The 20550-nt window shown below is 41.1% G+C and overlaps 2 long non-coding RNA genes across 5 annotated transcripts; both read right to left on the minus strand.

Moving 5' to 3' along the window:
* Nucleotides 1–9430: 9430 nt before the first annotated feature.
* LOC123987849 lies at nt 9431–10082 on the minus strand. The gene is made up of 3 exons (XR_006829485.1): nt 10006–10082; nt 9657–9767; nt 9431–9502 (listed from the first exon to the last, which is right to left on the minus strand). It is a non-coding gene; the product is annotated as an uncharacterized LOC123987849 (long non-coding RNA).
* Nucleotides 10083–13863: 3781 nt separating this feature from the next.
* LOC123987848 lies at nt 13864–16356 on the minus strand. Of its 4 annotated transcripts, none has more exons than XR_006829483.1 (6): nt 16181–16356; nt 15792–16101; nt 15398–15741; nt 15174–15335; nt 13969–14693; nt 13864–13900 (listed from the first exon to the last, which is right to left on the minus strand). It is a non-coding gene; the product is annotated as an uncharacterized LOC123987848 (long non-coding RNA). The 4 variants fall into 4 exon arrangements; XR_006829484.1 differs by having other exon boundaries at nt 13969–14347; nt 14462–14693; nt 15398–16101; XR_006829482.1 differs by having other exon boundaries at nt 15174–15313; nt 15398–16101.
* Nucleotides 16357–20550: the final 4194 nt, after the last annotated feature.

Raw genomic sequence — 20550 nt, forward strand, 5'->3', positions numbered from 1 at the left:
GGGATATCGGCAATTGTGGCCTCAGATGAAGGCCATGTTTCTATATTTTTCGAGAGCCAGGCTGGCCCGTGCCACCATAAATTATTGTTTTTTAAATCTAGAGGGGCAACACCTCGTGATAACAGATCGGCGGGGTTACTAGCAGAAACCACGTGCCGCCAATCATTAGCTGACGTGGTGCTCTGAATTTCCGAGACGCGGTTAGCTACGAAAGTTTTCCATCGGCAAGGCTCGTCCCTAATCCAAGCTAATACTATCATAGAATCAGTCCAGTAGTATTCCTTCATCGAGTCTATGCACAATGCAGTTCGCACCTTGCCTGCTAACTGAGCTAGTAATAAGGCGCCGCACAATTCTAAGCGCGGTAAGCTTATTGTCTTGAGCAGGGCCACGCGGGTCTTCGCGCATAACAATAGGGAGGCCCAGGATCCGTGGCCTGTTCGTATGCGCAGGTATATAGCGGCCCCGTAGGCCCTTTCGGAAGCATCCGAAAACCCGTGGAGCTCTATGTCTTCCTCTGACTCAACTAAAGCCCGTCGCGAAATTGATAATGAAGCGATATCATGCAATTCACTCCGAAAGGTGCACCATTGCGTATGAATTTCTTGAGGGAGACTTTCATCCCAACCTAACTGAAGCTGCCAAAGCCCTTGCATTAATAATTTTGCTTTAACTATTACAGGGCCTATGAGACCGAGCGGATCAAAGATTTTTGAGATTTCAGACAGAACAACCCGTTTGGTAACCCGATTTGTCGAAACGCTTGCGATTGAATAACTAAGTTTGTCCGTATTCACCGACCAAAGTAAGCCTAAAGTTTTTGGGTCTTTGTCTGCGGGTTTGATTTCTACCGTGCTGTTTGATTCCGGCCCGTCGCAATTGAGGATGGTAGAATCGTTGCTCGCCCATTTTCGCAGGCAGAAACCTGCCTGCGCTAGGACCCAGGTCAACGACTCCCGCAATTGTATAGCCTGCTCGACTGTTTCGCAGCCGGTTAGCAGGTCGTCGACATAAAAATCGTTTTGAATGACGGTGCTCGCGTAAGGAAATGCCTGTGCGTAATCTCGTCCTACCTGCTGGAGCGCGCGGGTCGCTAAGAATGAAGCCGATGCTGTTCCGTAGGTCACGGTATTCAATTCGTAGGTTTTGATGGGCTCGTTCTCACTGGAGCGCCAAAGTATGCGTTGAAATTTGCGATCCGCATTCGTAACAAGAACCTGCCGGCACATCTTTTCTATATCGGCGGATAGTACAAAGCGATGTTTTCTAAATCGAATAAGGATGGTGACAAGGTCACTTTGTACCGTCGGTCCTACTAATTGTGCGTCGTTTAGCGAAAGTCCAGATGATGTTTTCGCCGAGCCATCAAATACAACTCTAACCTTCGTTGTAGTACTAGATGTTTTAAATACCGCGTGATGCGGCAAATAATAGCACGCGTTGGAATTATCTATATTGTGGGTGGGGACTAGTGACATGTGGCCTAGAGCCTCGTATTCGTTCATGAAAGCTAAGTAGTGAAGACGAAGGTCCGGATTTCGTTTAAATCTCCGTTCAATGTTTAACAGGCGCCTTTTTGCCCGTTCGCGCGATTCTCCTAATTCGTTTAGACGGTCGTTAAAGGGAAGACTAACAATGTAACGCCCATCTGAGTCGCGGACCGTGGTTTTCCTAAAATGTGCCTCGCACTCGCTACTAGCCGCGCTCGTCGAGGCTGATTCGCGTGAATTTACTTCTTCTAGATCCCAGAAGCGCGAAATCGAAGCATCTAACTGTGCATTTGTTATAGCGTGGCAGGCTTGAATGGGTTTGGTTGATTCTCCGGGCCAATTCAAACTGCCTCCTAACACCCAACCCAGGCGCGTTTTTTGCCATACTAGATTTCCTAATCCTGCCTTGTGCTGCCCGATGCACAACAACTTCCAAAATAAGCCCGCACCGATCAAGAGATCGATGCGACCCGGATGCTGGAATTCGGGGTCAGCTGGCGTAACACCAAGTGGTATAGGAATACGCACTTTATTCAGAGGAATGTTAGGCATGGCCTCTGTAATTCCTTTTATTACTAAGCAAGGCAAAACGGTCTGAAAAGAGTTCCCTTCCGAAGCGATTTGCAATTGAGCCTTGTACCGAATGGGATTTCTTGCTCCCGCCAAGCCGCTAACACTCATTTCAGCAGGTGTACAGCGTATATGAGCCCGATTACAAAATTCTTCGGTAATAAATTGAGCTTGGGAACCTACATCTAACAATGCGCGACACCGGTGTCTATTGCCTTTGTCATCTACTACGAAAACTACGGCGGTTGATAGAACCGTGCAATCGATCGCGATTTCGGTCGAGTTTGATATATACGACTGGACTACATGAGAGGTAGATGGAGCTGGAGGAATTTCCTTTTCCTCGCTTGTCGCTATGGTTTCTTCTCGATGCAGTACAGTGTGGTGCTTTTTCCGCATTTCCTACATTTACCGCGGGTGCAATTTTTGATGCTATGCCCAGGTGCTAGGCAGTTGAAACAAACTTGCAATCGCTTGATTGTTTCGTGTCTTTGAGAGAAAGAAAGAGCTAATAAATTAGGGCAATGTTGCAGCGCGTGCCCACCCTTACACAACAAACATTCACCCGGTTGACTACTAACATGAGAAGCTGGGGCGTATGGTTTATTAATCACCGCGCGGGACCGATTGTCCTTATGTTGGTTGCTAGCCGCGGTATTATTCACTAAATGACTCTAACGCGCGCGCAGCTGAACCCGTTAACGCCGATACTAAATAGTTAAAACGATCAATGTTCGTAAGCTTGTCACAAGTATGCACTAAGGAAGTAAACGTGTCGCGAAATCGAATCCATTGGCCGAAATCGCCACTAAAAGTTGGTAGTTTAATAACGGGAAGACGAGTCGTGGTATACGGGTCAGCTGATGTCGACGGAACGACATTGGCCGGCGACGGTGCCGGAGACTGTAAACCACGAGCGCTATTCAAACGCCTTTCGGCACTCGAGAGCACGCCAAAATAAATGCTTTCAAAGGATTCGCGCTCCTCTAGATGTGCGACCTCTGTGTCTGTTCCTACTACAATGGTTTCTATCTGAGCTTGAACATTATCGAATTTTTCGTACAAACCCTCATTTGCCTTTACGCGTTTCTCAAATGCTAGTATGTCATCTTCAAGAACTGAAGGTTCTACAAATTTTCTAAAACGAGTCAATTTAGACTTGATCCCCCCACGTTCGGCTACTAAGGCCTTTAAAGATTCCATTTTACACCGTTTGCCGCAGATTAAAGACAGGAAAACAAACTCACGTTACAACAGAAGGATTGAATCAGCGATGCTGGATGCTTTCTCCAGGCGTCTCGTTGAGTTTCTCGTAGCAGCGTCTCTGCACGGGTGGCTATCTCGCCCAGGGGGATGCGTTGTCCAATTCTCACGCACTGTCACCTTCCTGGATGTTCGGATACAGATCACTGCAGTCTCCTTCATCGTTGCGTTGCATGCGCTCACCGAACAGTCGTGGATTGTCCAAATGCCAGACTGCTTACGGTAGCCCAGATGTCTTCTTCGTAGCTGAGAGCGGATCCAGTATCCGGCTCGAAGGACCAATGTTAATATGCTCGTGTTTGCTTCTAGAGCATCCGAGCCTTGTAGGTGTTTTGCACGTTTGTGCCAACAAATTTTCTCGAAGGACCACCTTCCTTCATGCACGAAGGATAGGACAAACTATTGGATTCGTTTTGGTTTCAAAACTATATGTTTTAATATGTTTTACAAAAACTACTATGGTAAGAGTACGTGCCTACTGGTGTTATCTAGTACAGAGCTAGTCTTATTCTAACGATTGTGCGTGAAATCGCTTACGAAATCACTTCCGCAAGGTTGTCTTGACGGGGGTGAAAATGCAGTGACTGGTGGAAGGAGTATGATGTTGGAGAAGGATTTTGAAGGGGAAGCTATAGTAAGTTCCTGGTGGCCACAATAGTTTCTGATGGGTTTTTCCATTCCCGAAGAACACTCACAAAAGATTCAGCGCCTTTTCGATTCTTGGCCGTGGCAGGTAACAAAGCTAGGAAACTCCTTGACTGTAATAAAGGCATGTTGAAGGTAACGGGCTAGAAGTTAGAAATGCAAAAACTCGAGAACTGATGTGGACAATAGATAGAAAATTAAAGTGAAAATCGCGGAGTCTTTATGGCTTCATGAGTTTATGGCTGCCACGGCGAGGTACCGACGTCCCGGCAGTGACGGTTGTAAAAAAGGGCACGGCGAGACTGGGTCTTATGGCTAGTTGGTAGTGACGTGGAAATTAAATCTATGGCAGGCCTAAACATATTTTATATTTTATATTTTATATTTTACTTAATTATTCCATTTATTTTACACTGTACGGTACCATACTATTATTATGGTATACTATATTATTGCATTAAATAATTTACATAATTTACATATTTTACATATTCTCTCTATCTCAGTATATTCTCAGTATATTCTATTCTAATACTGTATCATCGTTTATTTTACTTTATTTGGTTTTATTATTGTTAAGCTACATTCATTAAACCTTAGCTACGTTCACGTTATCTACACATTATGTCAAACTGTCAAACTGCATTGGATTATGTATTGTATAATATTAAATATGATAATTATGATAATTAAATATAAGTAATTATGAATAATGGCTACATTTATTTATTGTACAATACTTTGGAAACCTACTTCAACTATTTCAACTATTTCAACTATTTCAATTATTCAATTATTTCATCAAATTTAATCAAATTAACCTTAGACAAGATTCGATATGATAATATTTGTTTCCCTGCTTGGCTTGACGTGTCTAATAATATATTATATTTTATCATTCGTAAACTTTATGCTTTGCTTTGATTGCGTTTTTCTTACACTTTCATTACCTTATGTTCTTTGATGTTTCCTATCCTTACTGGCAGCCGGTGTATTGCATGTGTCAGGTTGCGCAAGCATTGTCTCTGGTGGAATTGCCGGTGGGATTATGCGTGCTCTTGTATGATCATGTTGCGGGCTCAATATATGTGCACACATATTGAAAGCTGCTTTACTTGTGCAGTGCTTAATGTCTTAATGTATTAAAATAATAATAATAATTATAATAATGCTTCTTTATGTTTCTGCTGTTGTTTGTTCATTGCTTATTCCCTCCCTAATTTTGAATGGTTGAAATAATCTCTATAGTTCGGTTAATTGTAATCTGTTTTAATCGCTGTGCTGCTACCTTGATGTGCTTTAATGCTGTTACTTTGTCTTCCTTGTCTTGTTTGTGTAGCTTCAGTAGCACTTATAATAGGGATTGATTTTAGGGGGTAGTTTGTCCTTTACTTCAACCCGCATTAAATTCTGGGGATCAATTGTGGCCGGTTGCTGGGTTGGCTCGTGTGCATCATGATCACTTCTTGACTTGTTGTTTGAGGTAATATTGGACATCTTATGGGGGGCCGATTTATATGTACTAAGTGTTTGTTCATGTTCTGTTTTTTCTTTATTAATTTCGCGTTCCTATTCCATTCATCTATGATAATATACTAATATATTGCATTGGTATTGATTCGGGGGATATAATGTGTCTTTTCTTCAATTGCGTAACATCTATAACCGGAATTTACCATGCGACAGCTTCCTATTTTGGCAAGTCGACGTATACTGTTCCATGTACGGGATTTAATCTTACTTTAACTTATCCAATTATTCAATTGCTACTAATTGCTGCTGATTGGCGTTTCAAGATGGGATATCGGATGAAGGTTGGCTGATCTATTGCTTTAATATTGCCCCTTCCCCCCCTTAATCATAATAGCTCTCTTATTGAATTGTATCGTCCTTGGTTATATCCCGGGCCACTGCATTGGATTGGACAGTGTTGAGTGGGCTGCCCGCTGGCTCTCTTCCTTCGCTCGCGTTTCATGTCTAGTATCGATAGATCGACTGATCGAGCTTATGCGATGCTTAGTGCTTACCTTGCATTGATGTCTAGGTAGCTGGTCCGTTGTCTCCTCGGCTTTTGAATGGTTTGAATACGTTTACAGGAATTAAATTTTGGATTTGGAAATTGAGTTTAGGAAAGTTGAAATAAATTATTCATTAAATCGGGTTATATGTGTATTTATTAACGCTAATTAATTAATTGCTGTGAGTACAATCATGGTCTCCCCCCCCCCTTGTTTTTCCTTCCTCTCTTTATTGAACGTGGCTTTTACTTTTATTGGGTTTTTACTGGATTTTGCTACAGAAAGAGGGGGATAGAGGACAATCGCTGGTACATCTTTGCTTCATTACGGGAATTCGTTGATTGATGCCGTTTGTCTTGAGGACGTTTCTTTTGGGTTCTTTCTCGATACGGTGGTGAGTTATGTTAGTCTGCGCCGGACTCGACACGGAGGTTGAGGCGGAACAAGGTGACCGCGTTTTCGTGCGCGTTCTATACTTTCTTTTTTCTTCAAAATTTCGGCAATATACGTCAATAGTGGGGTTCGTCGGTTTTCATCTAGTATGCAATCGACCAGGGTTTCTGGATATAATACCCCTACTTCTAGTGTTACACGCGCGCGTTCGGCGGTCCACCGTTCGCAATGGAATAGGGTGTGTTCTGCGTCGTCAATTACTGGGGGATTACAGAACCAGCAGTACGGGGTGGTGGCACTGATGCTACGAATTCGATGTAAATACGCGCTGAAGCATCCGTGGTTGGTCAGAATTTGGGTCAGATAATAATTTAAATATAGTGGCCCATTACCCTTTATCCACGGTTCTATGTCGGGTATCAGGCGACGGGTCCATGTGCCGTAGCGTGAATTGTTCCAATGGCGCTGCCAATTGGCATAGGTTTCTCTTTTTACGGCGGCCGTATACTCGTCACGTTCGTCGTCATTTTCGACTTCTAAATCGAATAATCGTTGACGCACATGTACTACTAGGTGCCAGGGCAGGCAACCGGTAAGGACTGTTAGGGCATCATGGGAAACTGATCGATATGAACGGGCAACGCGTATTAAGCCTAGTTTTTGAGTCGGCAATAACAAACGTATCATATTTTTATAATTCACGGCCTCATGCCACACCGGGGCGGCGTACAATACGATGGATTCCATTACGCGATAATATAATATGCGAGGCCCATACCCTCCTCCGCGTAAGTTGGGTGGCAGCCACGATAAATGATGAGCAACTTTTGTGGCCTTCTCGGTGACCTTTAATATATGGCTACGGAACGTTCGATTATTGCTAAATAACACGCCTAAGTATCGCATGGATGAGACGGTTTGTATTATGGAGGATTCATGTTGTAGAATCAAGCCGGCGGGCACTCTGCGACCTGTTAGGAGGACGGCTTCTGTTTTGTGAGTTGCTAGGGTTAATCCGTTTTCAAGGTACCAAGTACCGAGCCGTCGAAGTGCTTCTTCGGCCTTTTCGCATATTCTGGCTAATGAGGTTAATATGATGAGAGCAAGGTCATCCGCGAATGCTATGGATATTACATTATGGGGTAATGCGACTTCTAGAATTGAGTCATAAGCTAGGTTCCACAGGAACGGTCCTAGCACTGACCCTTGTGGTACACCGGCGAACACTTGCTGTTCTATCCACGTGCCGTCAGGCAACGTGGTTCCTATGTACCGATTGCTGAGATAATTCTTCAGCATGGCTATTAACAGGGGTGGAAAGTTACGACGATGGGCTGCTAGTAGTATATTTTCCCAACGGACAGTATTAAACGCGTTATTTACATCCAGGCCTATTAACAAGCAATGATATATATTTTGACGTGCGCGATTCCATTCGGATATAACCACTTTCATGGCTTGCATTGTGGATCGTTTCTTACGAAAACCAAACTGTCGTGGGGACAAATTTCCGGATTTTTCAACGGCTTCTTCTAGAAGTTCGCGTAAGGCATATTCGAAACCCTTTCCGAGATTGGATAACATACAGTGGGGGCGTAGATCGGAATACGAGTTAAAGGGTTTCCCAGGTTTGGGTATGAGAACTAAACGCCCTACTTTCCATGAATTCGGGAAGTACCCTAGGCGATAACAGGCGTTAAATAAATCGCGTACCCATTCCGGTGCCAACCTGAATATGGGACGAAGGGCTTCTCCCGTTATTCCGTCGCGACCGGGTGCTTTGCTTTGGGATACTTTTGCGAGGGCGATAGCGACATCATGAGCACTGAATGGGTAGGGTACGCGTGGATCTTCTGGTGGGCCTTCTTCGGGGGCTGGTCCCGGGAATAATGGGGCAGGACGTGTATTAACGGTAGTGCTTGGTCGGTTTAAGGCGGGTGGAGCGGCCAGTCTGACGAGGGTGGATGGATTTGGGGCTTCATGGCTGGGTCCAGGTTGCGGGCTGGTCGACCGGTTTCGTGCGACAGGAATGGAAGTAGTTCTGCCTGCTGATCTGGTATCAGTATGGCTCATAGCATTGAGTGTAGGGTTTGATTCGGGTGTGGTTACTACAGTGGGTTCGGTCACAAATAATTGGGATACGGCGGCTATAAACTCTAGCGATTTCGCGCGTGATCGCGCCGCGTTTAATCTAAGCTCCGATATCTTTTTGCTCCACCAGGAAACATATCGTCTTTTTCTGGTGGAATTGTTGGATTTCGGTATTCGCGCTGCCTCATACCATGACTCCAGCTCTGTTATGGCTGCATCTATACTTGCTGTATTTTCGAATTCAAAAATGGTCCGGTCGCGAATCCAGGATTCGGTTTCCGGTGGCAGAGAAAGGTTGGCGGCAATTATCGAAGCCCATGCTTCTTTGTCGGGTGGGCTATATTGTATATTCCACGCGGAATTCATAGGTGAGGACTCGAAAGCAGGGGTGGCGGCAAAGCGATGGATTAGATATTTGTGATCTGATCCGGTATATTTTGTTGACACGAACGAGTTTTTTAGACGCGTTTTTAAGGTATAACTACACGCCATGGTGTCAATTCGCGATTGCTGATGATTACGGGTGAACGTGGGACCTCCTTTGCTGTTTACGGGTATCAGACCGATTTGTTCACAAACACGGAGCAGCCGATATCCGCGCGCGTCGATACGATCTGAGCCCCATTGCACGGAACGCGCGTTGATATCCCCAGCTATGATTTTCGGTTTGGTGGACGACGCGATTCCGGTTACCAGGCCGTTTAATTGGCTTTCGTATGTACCCATTGTTAGGGAGGGGGAAAAATAACAATCTAGTATAATGAAGTCGCGAGTTTCTAGGCCTACGCAGCCATCGGAGGTGTGTATCTTACGTATGATTCCCAGCTCGCTGGTTGGGGGTGTTCGTTGCACACACCACATGCTAACGGTTCCGCTTTGGTCTGTATGCCATTCTGGTTGTGGTCGGTATGGCTCGCTGATTACTACAATGTCGGCGCGGTAGTCGTGCACGGCTTGCCAAAGCATGTCTTGTGCTGCGCGACAATGGTTCAAGTTAGCTTGCAGCACAGTAAAGCCGGACATCGTTATTTCCTGTCAATTAAATCATGGGTTAGTTAGGGTTTTGCTCGTCATTTTTTCATACAAATTTTATTTCTTATTATTATTTATTATACGTGTCCTTGTCTAACGATGACTAATTGTTTTAATTTGTGTAATTATGATTTTAGGTGATCTGGTTCCTTACCTATTAATTGGGGCAAATTCCTTTCCTTCGTTCTCTGGTTTCTCTCTCTTGCCTCTCTCCGCTGTTTTTCTTCTTGGCCTCTTCTTCTCTCGACAGATGTTGACGTGATTCCTATGTGGCACAAGCATATAAGTTTCTGATATTTCAAGGTTCAGCGGATATTTTCGTTATGGTTGGGCCACGTTGAATGAGTTACTTCAATTGTGTTTGAATCAGGATTTTAAGTGACGGGGAGGTGGTGTGTATGAACGCGTTCGATTTTTATGTATTCGCTGACGGTCACAAGATTAACACTTTATCACTAATTGTTAATGAAGTGTATGGACATCACTTTTCTGTACTTACTTACTTGAGGTTGAGGGTGAAATTTAGATGGTAATAGATCCTATCTTGCAGTGTGCGATTTAATCCAATAAACGTTCCTTGACGGTGGCTCAATGAAATATGGACCATCGAGGCTGTGCACAATGGAAAGTGGCGCAGCGCAGCTTCGCTTCTTCCCGAGAGGGGATTGGTTGGTACATTAGCTTCGGTTACGATGGTGGGAAAGATGGGCGTGGCGAACTGTCAGCAAATGACACGTATGAACGGACTGGGTTCTTGGTGCGTTTAATTTTCTGTCTTTCTTTAAATTAGTAACCTTTTGATTAATATTAATTTAATTTAATTATTCTATTCTGCCGTCCTGTGATATGAGTGATTGTGGTTATTGAGTGAATGAACGAATGGTTGCTGCTTCTCTAGCTACTGATATTTAATAATGCATGGCGAGTGGTCTTTTGGCTAACATTAAGGTATTTGATCTAATCTATTTATTGACCCATCTAATTTGAATATGATTGAGGATCGGGGGCTGATGGTGGATGCGGATATACCTCTTACATATTGGTGGTATGTTTTTTATTTGTTTGTTTGATGATTTCAAATACATCGATTAATTGCGCTTGGTCTGTCGTCGTTTTTTCCTGTTCTTCTGTTATTAGAAGTGATGTAGCATGATTCTCATTGCTGTGATGTTCATGTTTCTGCACACTCTCTTCCTTTGTAATTATCGTATGGTTGCGTCACTGAATTGGATATGGTTTATAAGCTTGACTGATTCAATCCTGTAAGGGCGAATTAGTTTCTTTTACTTTTGCCTTTACGTCTTATGCTTTTTTGCTTCTGATTTGTGATCGCCCGTACTGGTCAGTCTCGCTTTTCCTTCTGTCTGCTGCTGAATACTCTTGTTTATAGTTACACTCTCGTTTATGGGTGCTTGTGCATTATTATGGGACGAGATACTTACAGCATGCTTCACACTGTTTTCACCTTGCTTTTATGTCAAGCCTTCTTGCTTTATTTAAGTCATGTTCTGTAATTGATAGTTGAGTAAATGGTGCGTGTGAGTGGGACCCGACATTGACTGGCTTTATCACGATTGTATCTTACAGTTTGTACATTCTACTCACTATCGGGACTCCCGGCGATATATTACTTTCAGGAGCTGCTATGGTAACTCTTAACCCCCCTTTTTTCGCAAGTGCATCTCCCTTGTAGGATTTTATGCAGTGCATAAGTAATATTAATTTATTAATTTATTAAACTGGTGATTGCTTGATTGCTTTATTTGGCCTGATGCAAACTCTAACCCTGTTTGACTGGCGGATTGGGTGTGCGAGCACTGCTACGCATTGCTTTTCTTTGAGTTTAAAGTTTATACAACGGGGTTGTGGCTCTTCCCATGGTGGGGAATGGGCTTTCCCCTTGGCATGCAGTTGCACGGACAGACAGCTTGGATGTTTCTTATCTTAGTCGGTGACTGCTGATGGAATAAAGCATGATGGTTAAGGGCACAGACTCCTTCGAGGCCTCCTTCGAATCGATGTAAGCGCCATTAGAAAGAATCGGGCAATCGTGAAAATACATAATTGAGAAATTCGACATTTGACGGTGTGACATCTAACGTCATTATGCAGAATAAGAAACGAAAGTGAGGTGGCATAGTTGCCAAATCACATCATTTGAGAGTTCTAACGCGGTGTTGCCGCATCTGTGACCATCTAGCAAAATGAATTTGCTTGAGCCGAGCGAGATTTTGATTCCTGGCGGACATAGAAAAGGAGAGCGCGAAAGAAAGAGAAGGAGTATCATGAATGAAACAACGTAGGGCCGATCGGCGGAAATATAGTCACACGCTACGACAGATTCGATGAGACTCTGTAATACACATAACGTACGCGACTATAAAACTTATAGGAACATGTAAATTGATCTATAATATACAATATTTATTGATTGAAATATAATCAATAAATATAAACAATGCCTCTTCTTTCTCCGCGACGTCTACATCGTCGGTTACCATGACAGCCACTCCAGCCACGTATTATTGAAATTTTTTTCATCTGAAATATAATAATGAATTTTAATATAATTGTACCTGCATATACAGGGTGTCACAGGCTAAGTGTGACAGAATTATATTAAAATTCATTATTATATTTCAGATGAAAAAAGTAAGCAAAAAAATGCTATACGGTGACCGCCGTGGAGGTAGAAGAGGAAAGAGGGTCGGTAGGAGGTGGCGGCGGCGGGCGGCCTATTATTGTTAACATATAGTAAAAATATATATATGTATAAATAAACATTATAATCATTACATTTCTTTATTTCTTATTCCCTTCTTGAAATTATTATGTTATGTAGTTTTCATTCCTATAAGTTTCATGGTCGCGTACTTACGTTATGTGTATTATTTCATTCATTCTACCCCTACCAGCATCACGAATCCGGCGTTCTTTGATGTTTCCGAACATAGAAAAGGATAACGCAAGAAGGATAAACAAGGAGAGAAAGACTTGCAAGCATAACATTTAACCCAAAATTATGCTACTAAATGTTGACCGATTTATATTGTGTTTAGCTTCATTTTAATCAGAAAAATCTTCTCCACATGATAGTGAAATTTTTATTAATAAAAAGGACAAAATAAAAAACTTTATTCTGTGCATTAGTATGGTCACATTGACATGGGGCATTTAAATGAAGGCAATAAATCCCAGTTTCAGTTTCTCTTTCGTCTTTAGCTACTGACTGTTTCTAATCAGTGTTTATTGACTAGACAATTAAATTCGAAAAATGATTCTCCTATTCTATAACAGTTGTGAAGTGGACCGGCAATAGTTACATTTATCAAGTTTTCACTGTATATGGTGCAAGTTTTATAATTCATTTTTCTGGCATATCATTTCAAGTATTCTATCTGCAATTTCATTGATAAAAAAACATGATTATAAATATGAATAAAAAAGTTTTATGGTTGCACATATTAGTATATGTATTGTTTCATTCTCGGATCTCTTTCTCTCGAGCGCACTATTCTTTTCTATGTCTGGCAGGAATCAAAATCGGCTCGAGCCTGTTACAATTGTAACAGATGTGGCAACAGCGTGACAGAAGTCTTAATACGTTACGGCAACTATGCCTTACATTTATCGTCTGATTTATCGAATTTACATTTATCGACTGACTTGTGCTTTATCGACCCTGATGATAACGTAGTCAAATATACCATCAATGCCTCTGACGGAGAATCAGTGAATTATTCTTATGTCTATTTGACGTCTGATGCGTGCAAATCGTAGATTCCATTTTACGTCTTCCAGAAGTGATAAATTGTGAAAAATCGAATTTCAGTGATATTGTGCTAGTTCAAGGAAAGTTGGTCAGCTCTGTTATCAGTAAAAAAAACGATTAAATCGTCCAATATTCGCTAAAATGTAGCCGAACACAGCATTCGGCAGCCATGTTGTTTGCTTACAACAGCGTCTGTCTCAATCGTACAGTTTCGAAAATTCCATTTTTCTCAACGTATGGTGTTTATTAGCGTTAAAGCGGACCTGACCGACCTGTAGCGAAGTCTACCCGTGTGTGGTGTACCCGCGAAAATTTCATTTATGCAATTATCGAGACGAAAAATGGAATCTACGAAATCGAGTGTCTCTCTCACACATGGCGTATACGTGCATGCTTTCCGTTGATTGTGTAAGTGCACGCATACAGGTCATGACACAAGGAGTCTGTGCCCTTAATGGATGTTTGGCCCTATATTCTATCCATAATAGATGTTTACATTTGTATCCATTATTATTATTTGATTGTTATGCTTACTGTCGTCATCGTTTGCTGCCAATATCTTCCTTGAGTTTTGTTAATTTCAAGTTCCTTTATATGTACACTTTGTCATGATTCACGGTGGTACGCTGAAAGTTTAAGCGCTGATTTCATTACTGGTGTCAGGCACCTATTTATTTAATTACTATTTACTTACCTTTTCAACATTATTCTTCTTGTTGGTGTGCCTTTGCTGTTTGTCCCTAGATTGTTGATTGACTGTGTGATGGGGACTGGTAGCTCTCTTTCTCTATGCAACTGATTTGATGCAATTTCTTTTCAATTATATACCTTGCCTGCCTGGGATATACAGATTCCCCGTTTTTCCGTTCCCCCTTTTTCTTTTACTTCTTTTGTCTCTTATAGACTTTCTTTCTTTCCTTCTTCCCTCAATTGGATTAATTCATGCCCGTTCGCTCGCTTGTCCATTTATTGTCGACTATGCCTTTTGAGGTAACTGCTGAAGATTGCTCTCTGTTATGGCCTTGGTCTTTTTGGTAATGCGGGTGCTGATGATGGCTTTGTGGATGGTCGATCTGGAATGACATTGATAATGACGGTGATATGAATGACAAATATTCTTTCCTCGTAATTGATAATTGATTTTGATTTGATTTTGTTATGTTCGCCCTAAGTATTTGAATTATTACATTGACCTAAGTAGTTCTGCCTCTTGGAATTGGGCTGATCATGGGAGCCACCTGGGTGGTTTTTTCTTGTCGCACTTGATTGCATATTTGATTGTATGCTTAATTGTATTCTGATGTAGCCCGTTGATCCTCTGGTTATTTCTATTTTAAGATACCTTTTGCGATCATGACTGAGTGACGACACTTTGCTGTTGCTGCTCATCATGCTGATTTCTTTCCCTTGATTGATTGACTATATGAACGGACGTATGTATGCGCGTTAGTATAGGTTTGTGGGAATGTGCATAACTTATATTATTTATTATTTTGTGAATTTAGTTGTGTGTCATGCTCCTAGCTACTTCCCTAGATAAATTCCCCTTACATTTATAATTGCATCTATAGTGAGTATTCAGTATCACCCGTTATTATCGCCATCATTGCCTATATGCTTTTGGAGCACTCAGGCCAGTTTTAACTTTATTCGATCTAACTTCATTTTATTTAATTTATAATCGGTTGCACAGTTTCAATTTTAATTCTGATTTGTAATTTGATTTTAATTTAATTCTATTTGATTTTATTCTTATCATGTGATTTTACTCTAATTCCTCTCATTAGCATGCTTTCCTGATTTTATTAATTATTAATTTAGTGCACTTGAGAGATAACGTGAATTGCTGATTTGGAAAGGTACATTATCCCCTATTGCCTGTTGTTGCTCTTTAAATACCTTTTCTTTGCCGATGTGTTTTCGGTTCTTAGTACCGAACTTAAATTTCCAATTCCTAGTCGATCATGTGATAAAGGGATGTTGTCTTATCTTCTATGAATGATTGGTTACTGGATCTGGTACAGCGAATGAGTGTTTTTCTAGACAATACGGTGGCTGGCTCTGTATTATCATGCATTGTATTAAACAACTTTTTCTTAAATATTCTATCCATAATAGCATACCTTTCCGTCTTTACTTCTTCCTCTTCTTCTTTTGCTAACGGGGTTAATGCATGCTATTTGCTTGCTTATTCGCTTCGTCCTTGGTAGCATTCTTGGGGTAATTGCTGAGGTCGGTTTTGTGGTTGCATTGGTCTCCCCGAGCGGTTGAGGGTCTGATGATAGTTTGAGCGTGATCAGGTGTGCTATGTTTCCTCTCTTTGATTTTGGCTATTCCCATCCTGATAGTTTATGTTAATCCTGTTTTCAGTTTCACCTCTGTGTATTTCATCGCTATAATAGTCACAGTGATAGCTTCTTTGCCATATCTTCATCAAGTAAATATTTAAACGACATTCCGGGTTGACCTGTGGATTTGAAGTTATATTATTATCCCTAATGGACTGTTATTACTCACATTATTATCTGACAGCATCTTAATGTTGTTTAATCAAGTTACGTCACTGTAGACTGCCCTTGTCTTATTTGTGACTGTGTGTATGTATACGTGTGAGTGTGCGATTCATATGATTAATGAACAATGTTACTTTCTGATAAATTCTAATTTTAATTTTTATAAATGGTGTTAACTTAATTTAATCTCTGTACTGATCGGTGCAAACTAACTCCTTAAGGGCCGACATATTAGTTTGTAGGTTAGGATGTTGTGTACTGACTTTTCTGAAGCCTATCATTATGTAAACTGCATCGGACTTTGGTCGCTTACACTGAAATTCATTTAATTTAATTTGATTTCATTTTGAATCGCTCTGATTATACAGGTTAATTTACTTTATTCAAACTAACCTTTGGCTTTATTTCATTTTATTAGTACATCTTCCCTTATCAGACCATTCGTATAAGTTGTATCTTGATAATTTGATCCTGAATGACGTGGTGTTCGGTTTCGATTAAATGTTTTAGTTTAGTCACCTGCTATTCGGGGTCGCAGCTCTTAAGAAATAATAAATTTTGACGTGGGATGCTTCGCTGGTATGTGGAACATTGTCTGGAATATTCATGGTAACGGGAGCGCACTCTGCCGGTCATTTTTGTAATACGATTCGATTTTGACTTATTCGATTGCACTCGATGCGATTGTTGGACATCCGATTCGATCGATTGCTTGAGATCCGGTTTGATTTACTTACAATTAATTTTATTTATTTTTTGGCATTTACGCACGCGATCTGTGTGAAGGTGAGATTGGGGGCAGTCTGCTGTAATACGTGACACGGTTTAAATTATTCTCGCATGTATTCATGATGCTGAGCTTGCATTTGTAGTTTACAATTTCTCTCTTCATTTGTTCGTACGTACTTATTCTTGGAAACTTCAATTTCTCATCATAAAGCTGAATATTGGTCCTTTTCCCATGATTGCGATCGCGATCACGATATAATGTGGCGGTATGAATTCGCCATTAAACAAATTGTTGGTTGCCATTGCTTAATTATTTTATGTGTTGCAAGGCGGCGATTTGGTATCTTCTTATTAAATGATATTGCTTGACTTAACGATTGAGCTTGCATTGGCATCTTTAAATCGCGTGATTGATTCTTTTGGGCCTGGGTGCCCTAAGCAGTTATGTGGGACAGTGGAATATCGCGTGCTCTTGCAGTCGTTAGTGGGGACGTATAGCTATTGTCGTTGGCATAGCGGAGGAATTAGGTTGGCCGGGTATGCGCACGCGTACTGTACGACAGGTTGTGATTGTGCAATAATAAATTGGTAGTTATTAATTAATTCATGTCTATATTTATTATTTTTACTTGGGTTTACTTACGCTTATATTTATTTTATATTTGAACACCTGAATTTATGCTTACTTTATATCTTGATTACATACTTCTCCTACATACTTATCTTAATATTATCCTAATATTAATATTATTATTCATATTCTTAATACACTTAGACACAAATTAGTAGGTGAGGTATAGGGCTGTGAGTGCGGAGGTGATTGAGCTTAAGCTTACACGGCTAGCTAATCTGTTAGGCTACTTATGCACTTCACTGGTGGGTGTGAGGTGGATGTGAATGGGGGAAGGTACATTGAGATGAACATGACTGGTGTAAATTGCATGGATAATTGTGAGGATTGTGCGGGTGCGGGGTATGATGGTGTGGCGAGTATGGGCAACAGTTGTGCATCAAATCTGTGTGCGAATGGGGTGAACGGTGAAACGATGTGTCATGATAGTGAGTCGGATGATTGATCAAGTGATTTGGGGCATGGGCCTCCTGGGGGGTTCCCTGGCCTGCTCGTTGGCTCGGTGGTTGAGCATCCACTTCCATTAGGGGGGGAGGTGGCGCACTCCCCCTTGATGGTAGCGAATTTGACCTGGTTTGCCTCGTTTGTGTTTGCCTTTGCCTTAGTTGATATTGTCCTCGACGAGACCAGCGATACGGGTTTGGCGCCTAGTCGACGCCTGACTGAGGTGTACCACTGCTGTGGCGTGCCGCATCATTTCGCGTTGTATACGCTCTACCCGGGCGCTTACCGCCCTTTCAACGGACCCGCAGATGATGGCATCTAGTTGCTGTAATAATAAAATTAGAAGTTAATTATCCGTTATTGTATTCGCGATAAAGTATTTGCGACAATATAGGATGTCGTAAATTTTGGTATTATTAATAATAATTGGATTCCTTAATTTTGGTCGGCTCTGGGTACGTTCTCGAGATTGTTTCTTAATAAAATTTTCAGTTTATTGTTCCAGAATAGGGTTAGCTGCGATTCTGATCTTGATTATGTTGATTATGCTCATATCTAAGTTTAAGTCTTAATTGTGATATTGTTCGTATTTTCGATCATGACCCTATTGCGGTGTGGTTTCGGGTTGGTTTCTATTTAGATTTGTTTAATCTACACTGTATTTTGGTTTCATTGATCCTGATTTTGATTCTGATTTCGATCTTGATTTTCCTGAGCTTAAGTCATTCTATTCTGATTTGATTTCTGTTCTTAACTTAATAGTAAATGCTAATTAAGTGTTGAACTGGCTTCATGATGATTCCAGTGGGGTTTAAGGGGCTGACTTTGACTCAGTATACTGCCCTTGAGAATGGCTTTATTCAACTTAATCAATTATTGCTGATTTTGTCTAACTGCTAATACTGATTTTGTTTAGGATACGGGTTACAATCTGGGCCGGGATTTGATATCGTGCTACTCTAATGTATACCTTCGCCTTAATTTAATTGATTTTGATCTGATTCTGATTATTACCTCAATATAGGTTGGTATTGGTTTAAATGATCTTGTTCATTGATTAATTCTAGGTACAACGTCATTACGGTTGACTTGATTCTGATTCTAATTTTAGCTTTTAACTTCAATTCCACTCTACTCGTTTCCCTGCTCTGAACCCCCGACTTATATTTGAATTATGCGGTCTGTGTCCCATCTAATTTTCCTTTATTGTCTGATTTATGGTGGATTGATTTAATCCCGATTTCAACTATATTTTGTTTAATTTCGGAACGTTATTATGCAGACATAATGTGTTTTCACCTTAAGGTCGATTTCGATTTTGAACTTTGTTTTGGCTATGATTTTGAGCTTAGTTACAGGTTTATTTAATCGCGACCTTATTGCATTTATGATCCTGGCTTGGGCTTGATCTTCATTTCTTTCATTTCAGTCTGAATTCTAAAAGTCACTTGGTTCTGATTTAGCTGGAATTGATTAGGATTAAATTATGGTTACATATGACTTTACTACGGTGACGATTATGTTTAGGATTGGTTGTAACGTTTAATTGAGTTTAATTAGGCGTATTGATTTGATGTGATTTGATCTAATCTGACTGGAATCGCTTTGATTTTGAGTTTGCTCTGGTCTAATTAGGGTTGTATTTTAAGTACAGTCATGAACGGATATCATTGGACATCTTTATTCCCACCAGGGTCTCGATTTGATAATAATTAATTTCGGGTGATTGACTGGGTCCCGGTCTGATTGCGGATCGCAGTTCGGAGTTTAATTTGATTTGATTCAATATAATTCAATTTGATTGTGGTCCTAACTGTGATTCGTTGTTGATCTTGAATTCACTTCATTTCATCTTATTCGTTTTATTTATTTATTCATTTTATTTATTAATTATTTATTTTTCACTTATTCTATTTCACTTACTCTATTTTGTTACGACAATTTGATTTTATTTTTAACGTTCAGATTAATACAATACAATTAATACAATTTGGCTCTCTATTGTAATTAATCTACCTCGCTACCGACTTTGCTGCATTAGTCTAATTTCATTGCGAATTCGATTTTGCCTGGCCACATTGGCTCTACCTTCTAAAATTGGAATTTGATTCTATATTTGAATTTATTCGGAATTTGGTATTGTCTCATTTCATTTCTTAACCTTGACAGCGCTGGGGAGACTGATGTACTGATGATTTGATGGGTTTGATAAATCAGATAAATGTGAGTATGTGCGTGATCGACGTTTGTGATGCTCAATTGGTACTTACATCGGGGCTCAGCAGGATTCTTCCCTGATTCGGGTCTGTCGTGGTAGGCGGGCGCGGGGTCCCGGGGTCCGTTTCTGCCGTGGAGCTGGCCCCGGCATTGTCTTCGTCTATGGTCGCGATGGCGGGCAGAAGATCGTTCTTCATGTTCTCCATTTGCACGGGCGATTTGATGTCGGTCGGCGGATCTGTTGAATTGGCACACATATTTACTTAGCTCACTTGCCTGCTGCGTCGGGGACGGATTCGCGACTCACTGGCTCCTGTGTCACTCGCACTGTCACTTCATTTCACTTCATTTTGCTTACATTTTGATTTGTGCTTGCACATAGTGTTTAATGTTTAATTTATATTTGAGATTTACCCCTTTTTCTGCTTTTCTTCCCTTCCTGTGCTCTGTGTTGGCGTTCGTGTGTGGATGCTGCTTGCTAGCTGCTGTCAGCTGAAGCTCGCTCCTTTTCCTTCTTTCCTTTCCTCTTCTTTGTTCTTACTGTAAATGTTAATTGCTGAATGAGTTCGGGTGAATGAGGACAGAATTGAGTGGAATTGACTCCTTGACTGATTGATTCATCAATCTGTCGATTTGTGTGTTAATTGTATGTTGATGGATTGGAGGGGTAATGGAGCGAGAGGGGTGATTATAGCTATATGTCGACTAAGGTTTGATGTTTTGGATATCTTATGGTAAAGGA

This window comes from Osmia bicornis, chromosome 6, assembly GCF_907164935.1.
Source record: "Osmia bicornis bicornis chromosome 6, iOsmBic2.1, whole genome shotgun sequence".
Lineage (NCBI taxonomy): Eukaryota > Metazoa > Arthropoda > Insecta > Hymenoptera > Megachilidae > Osmia > Osmia bicornis.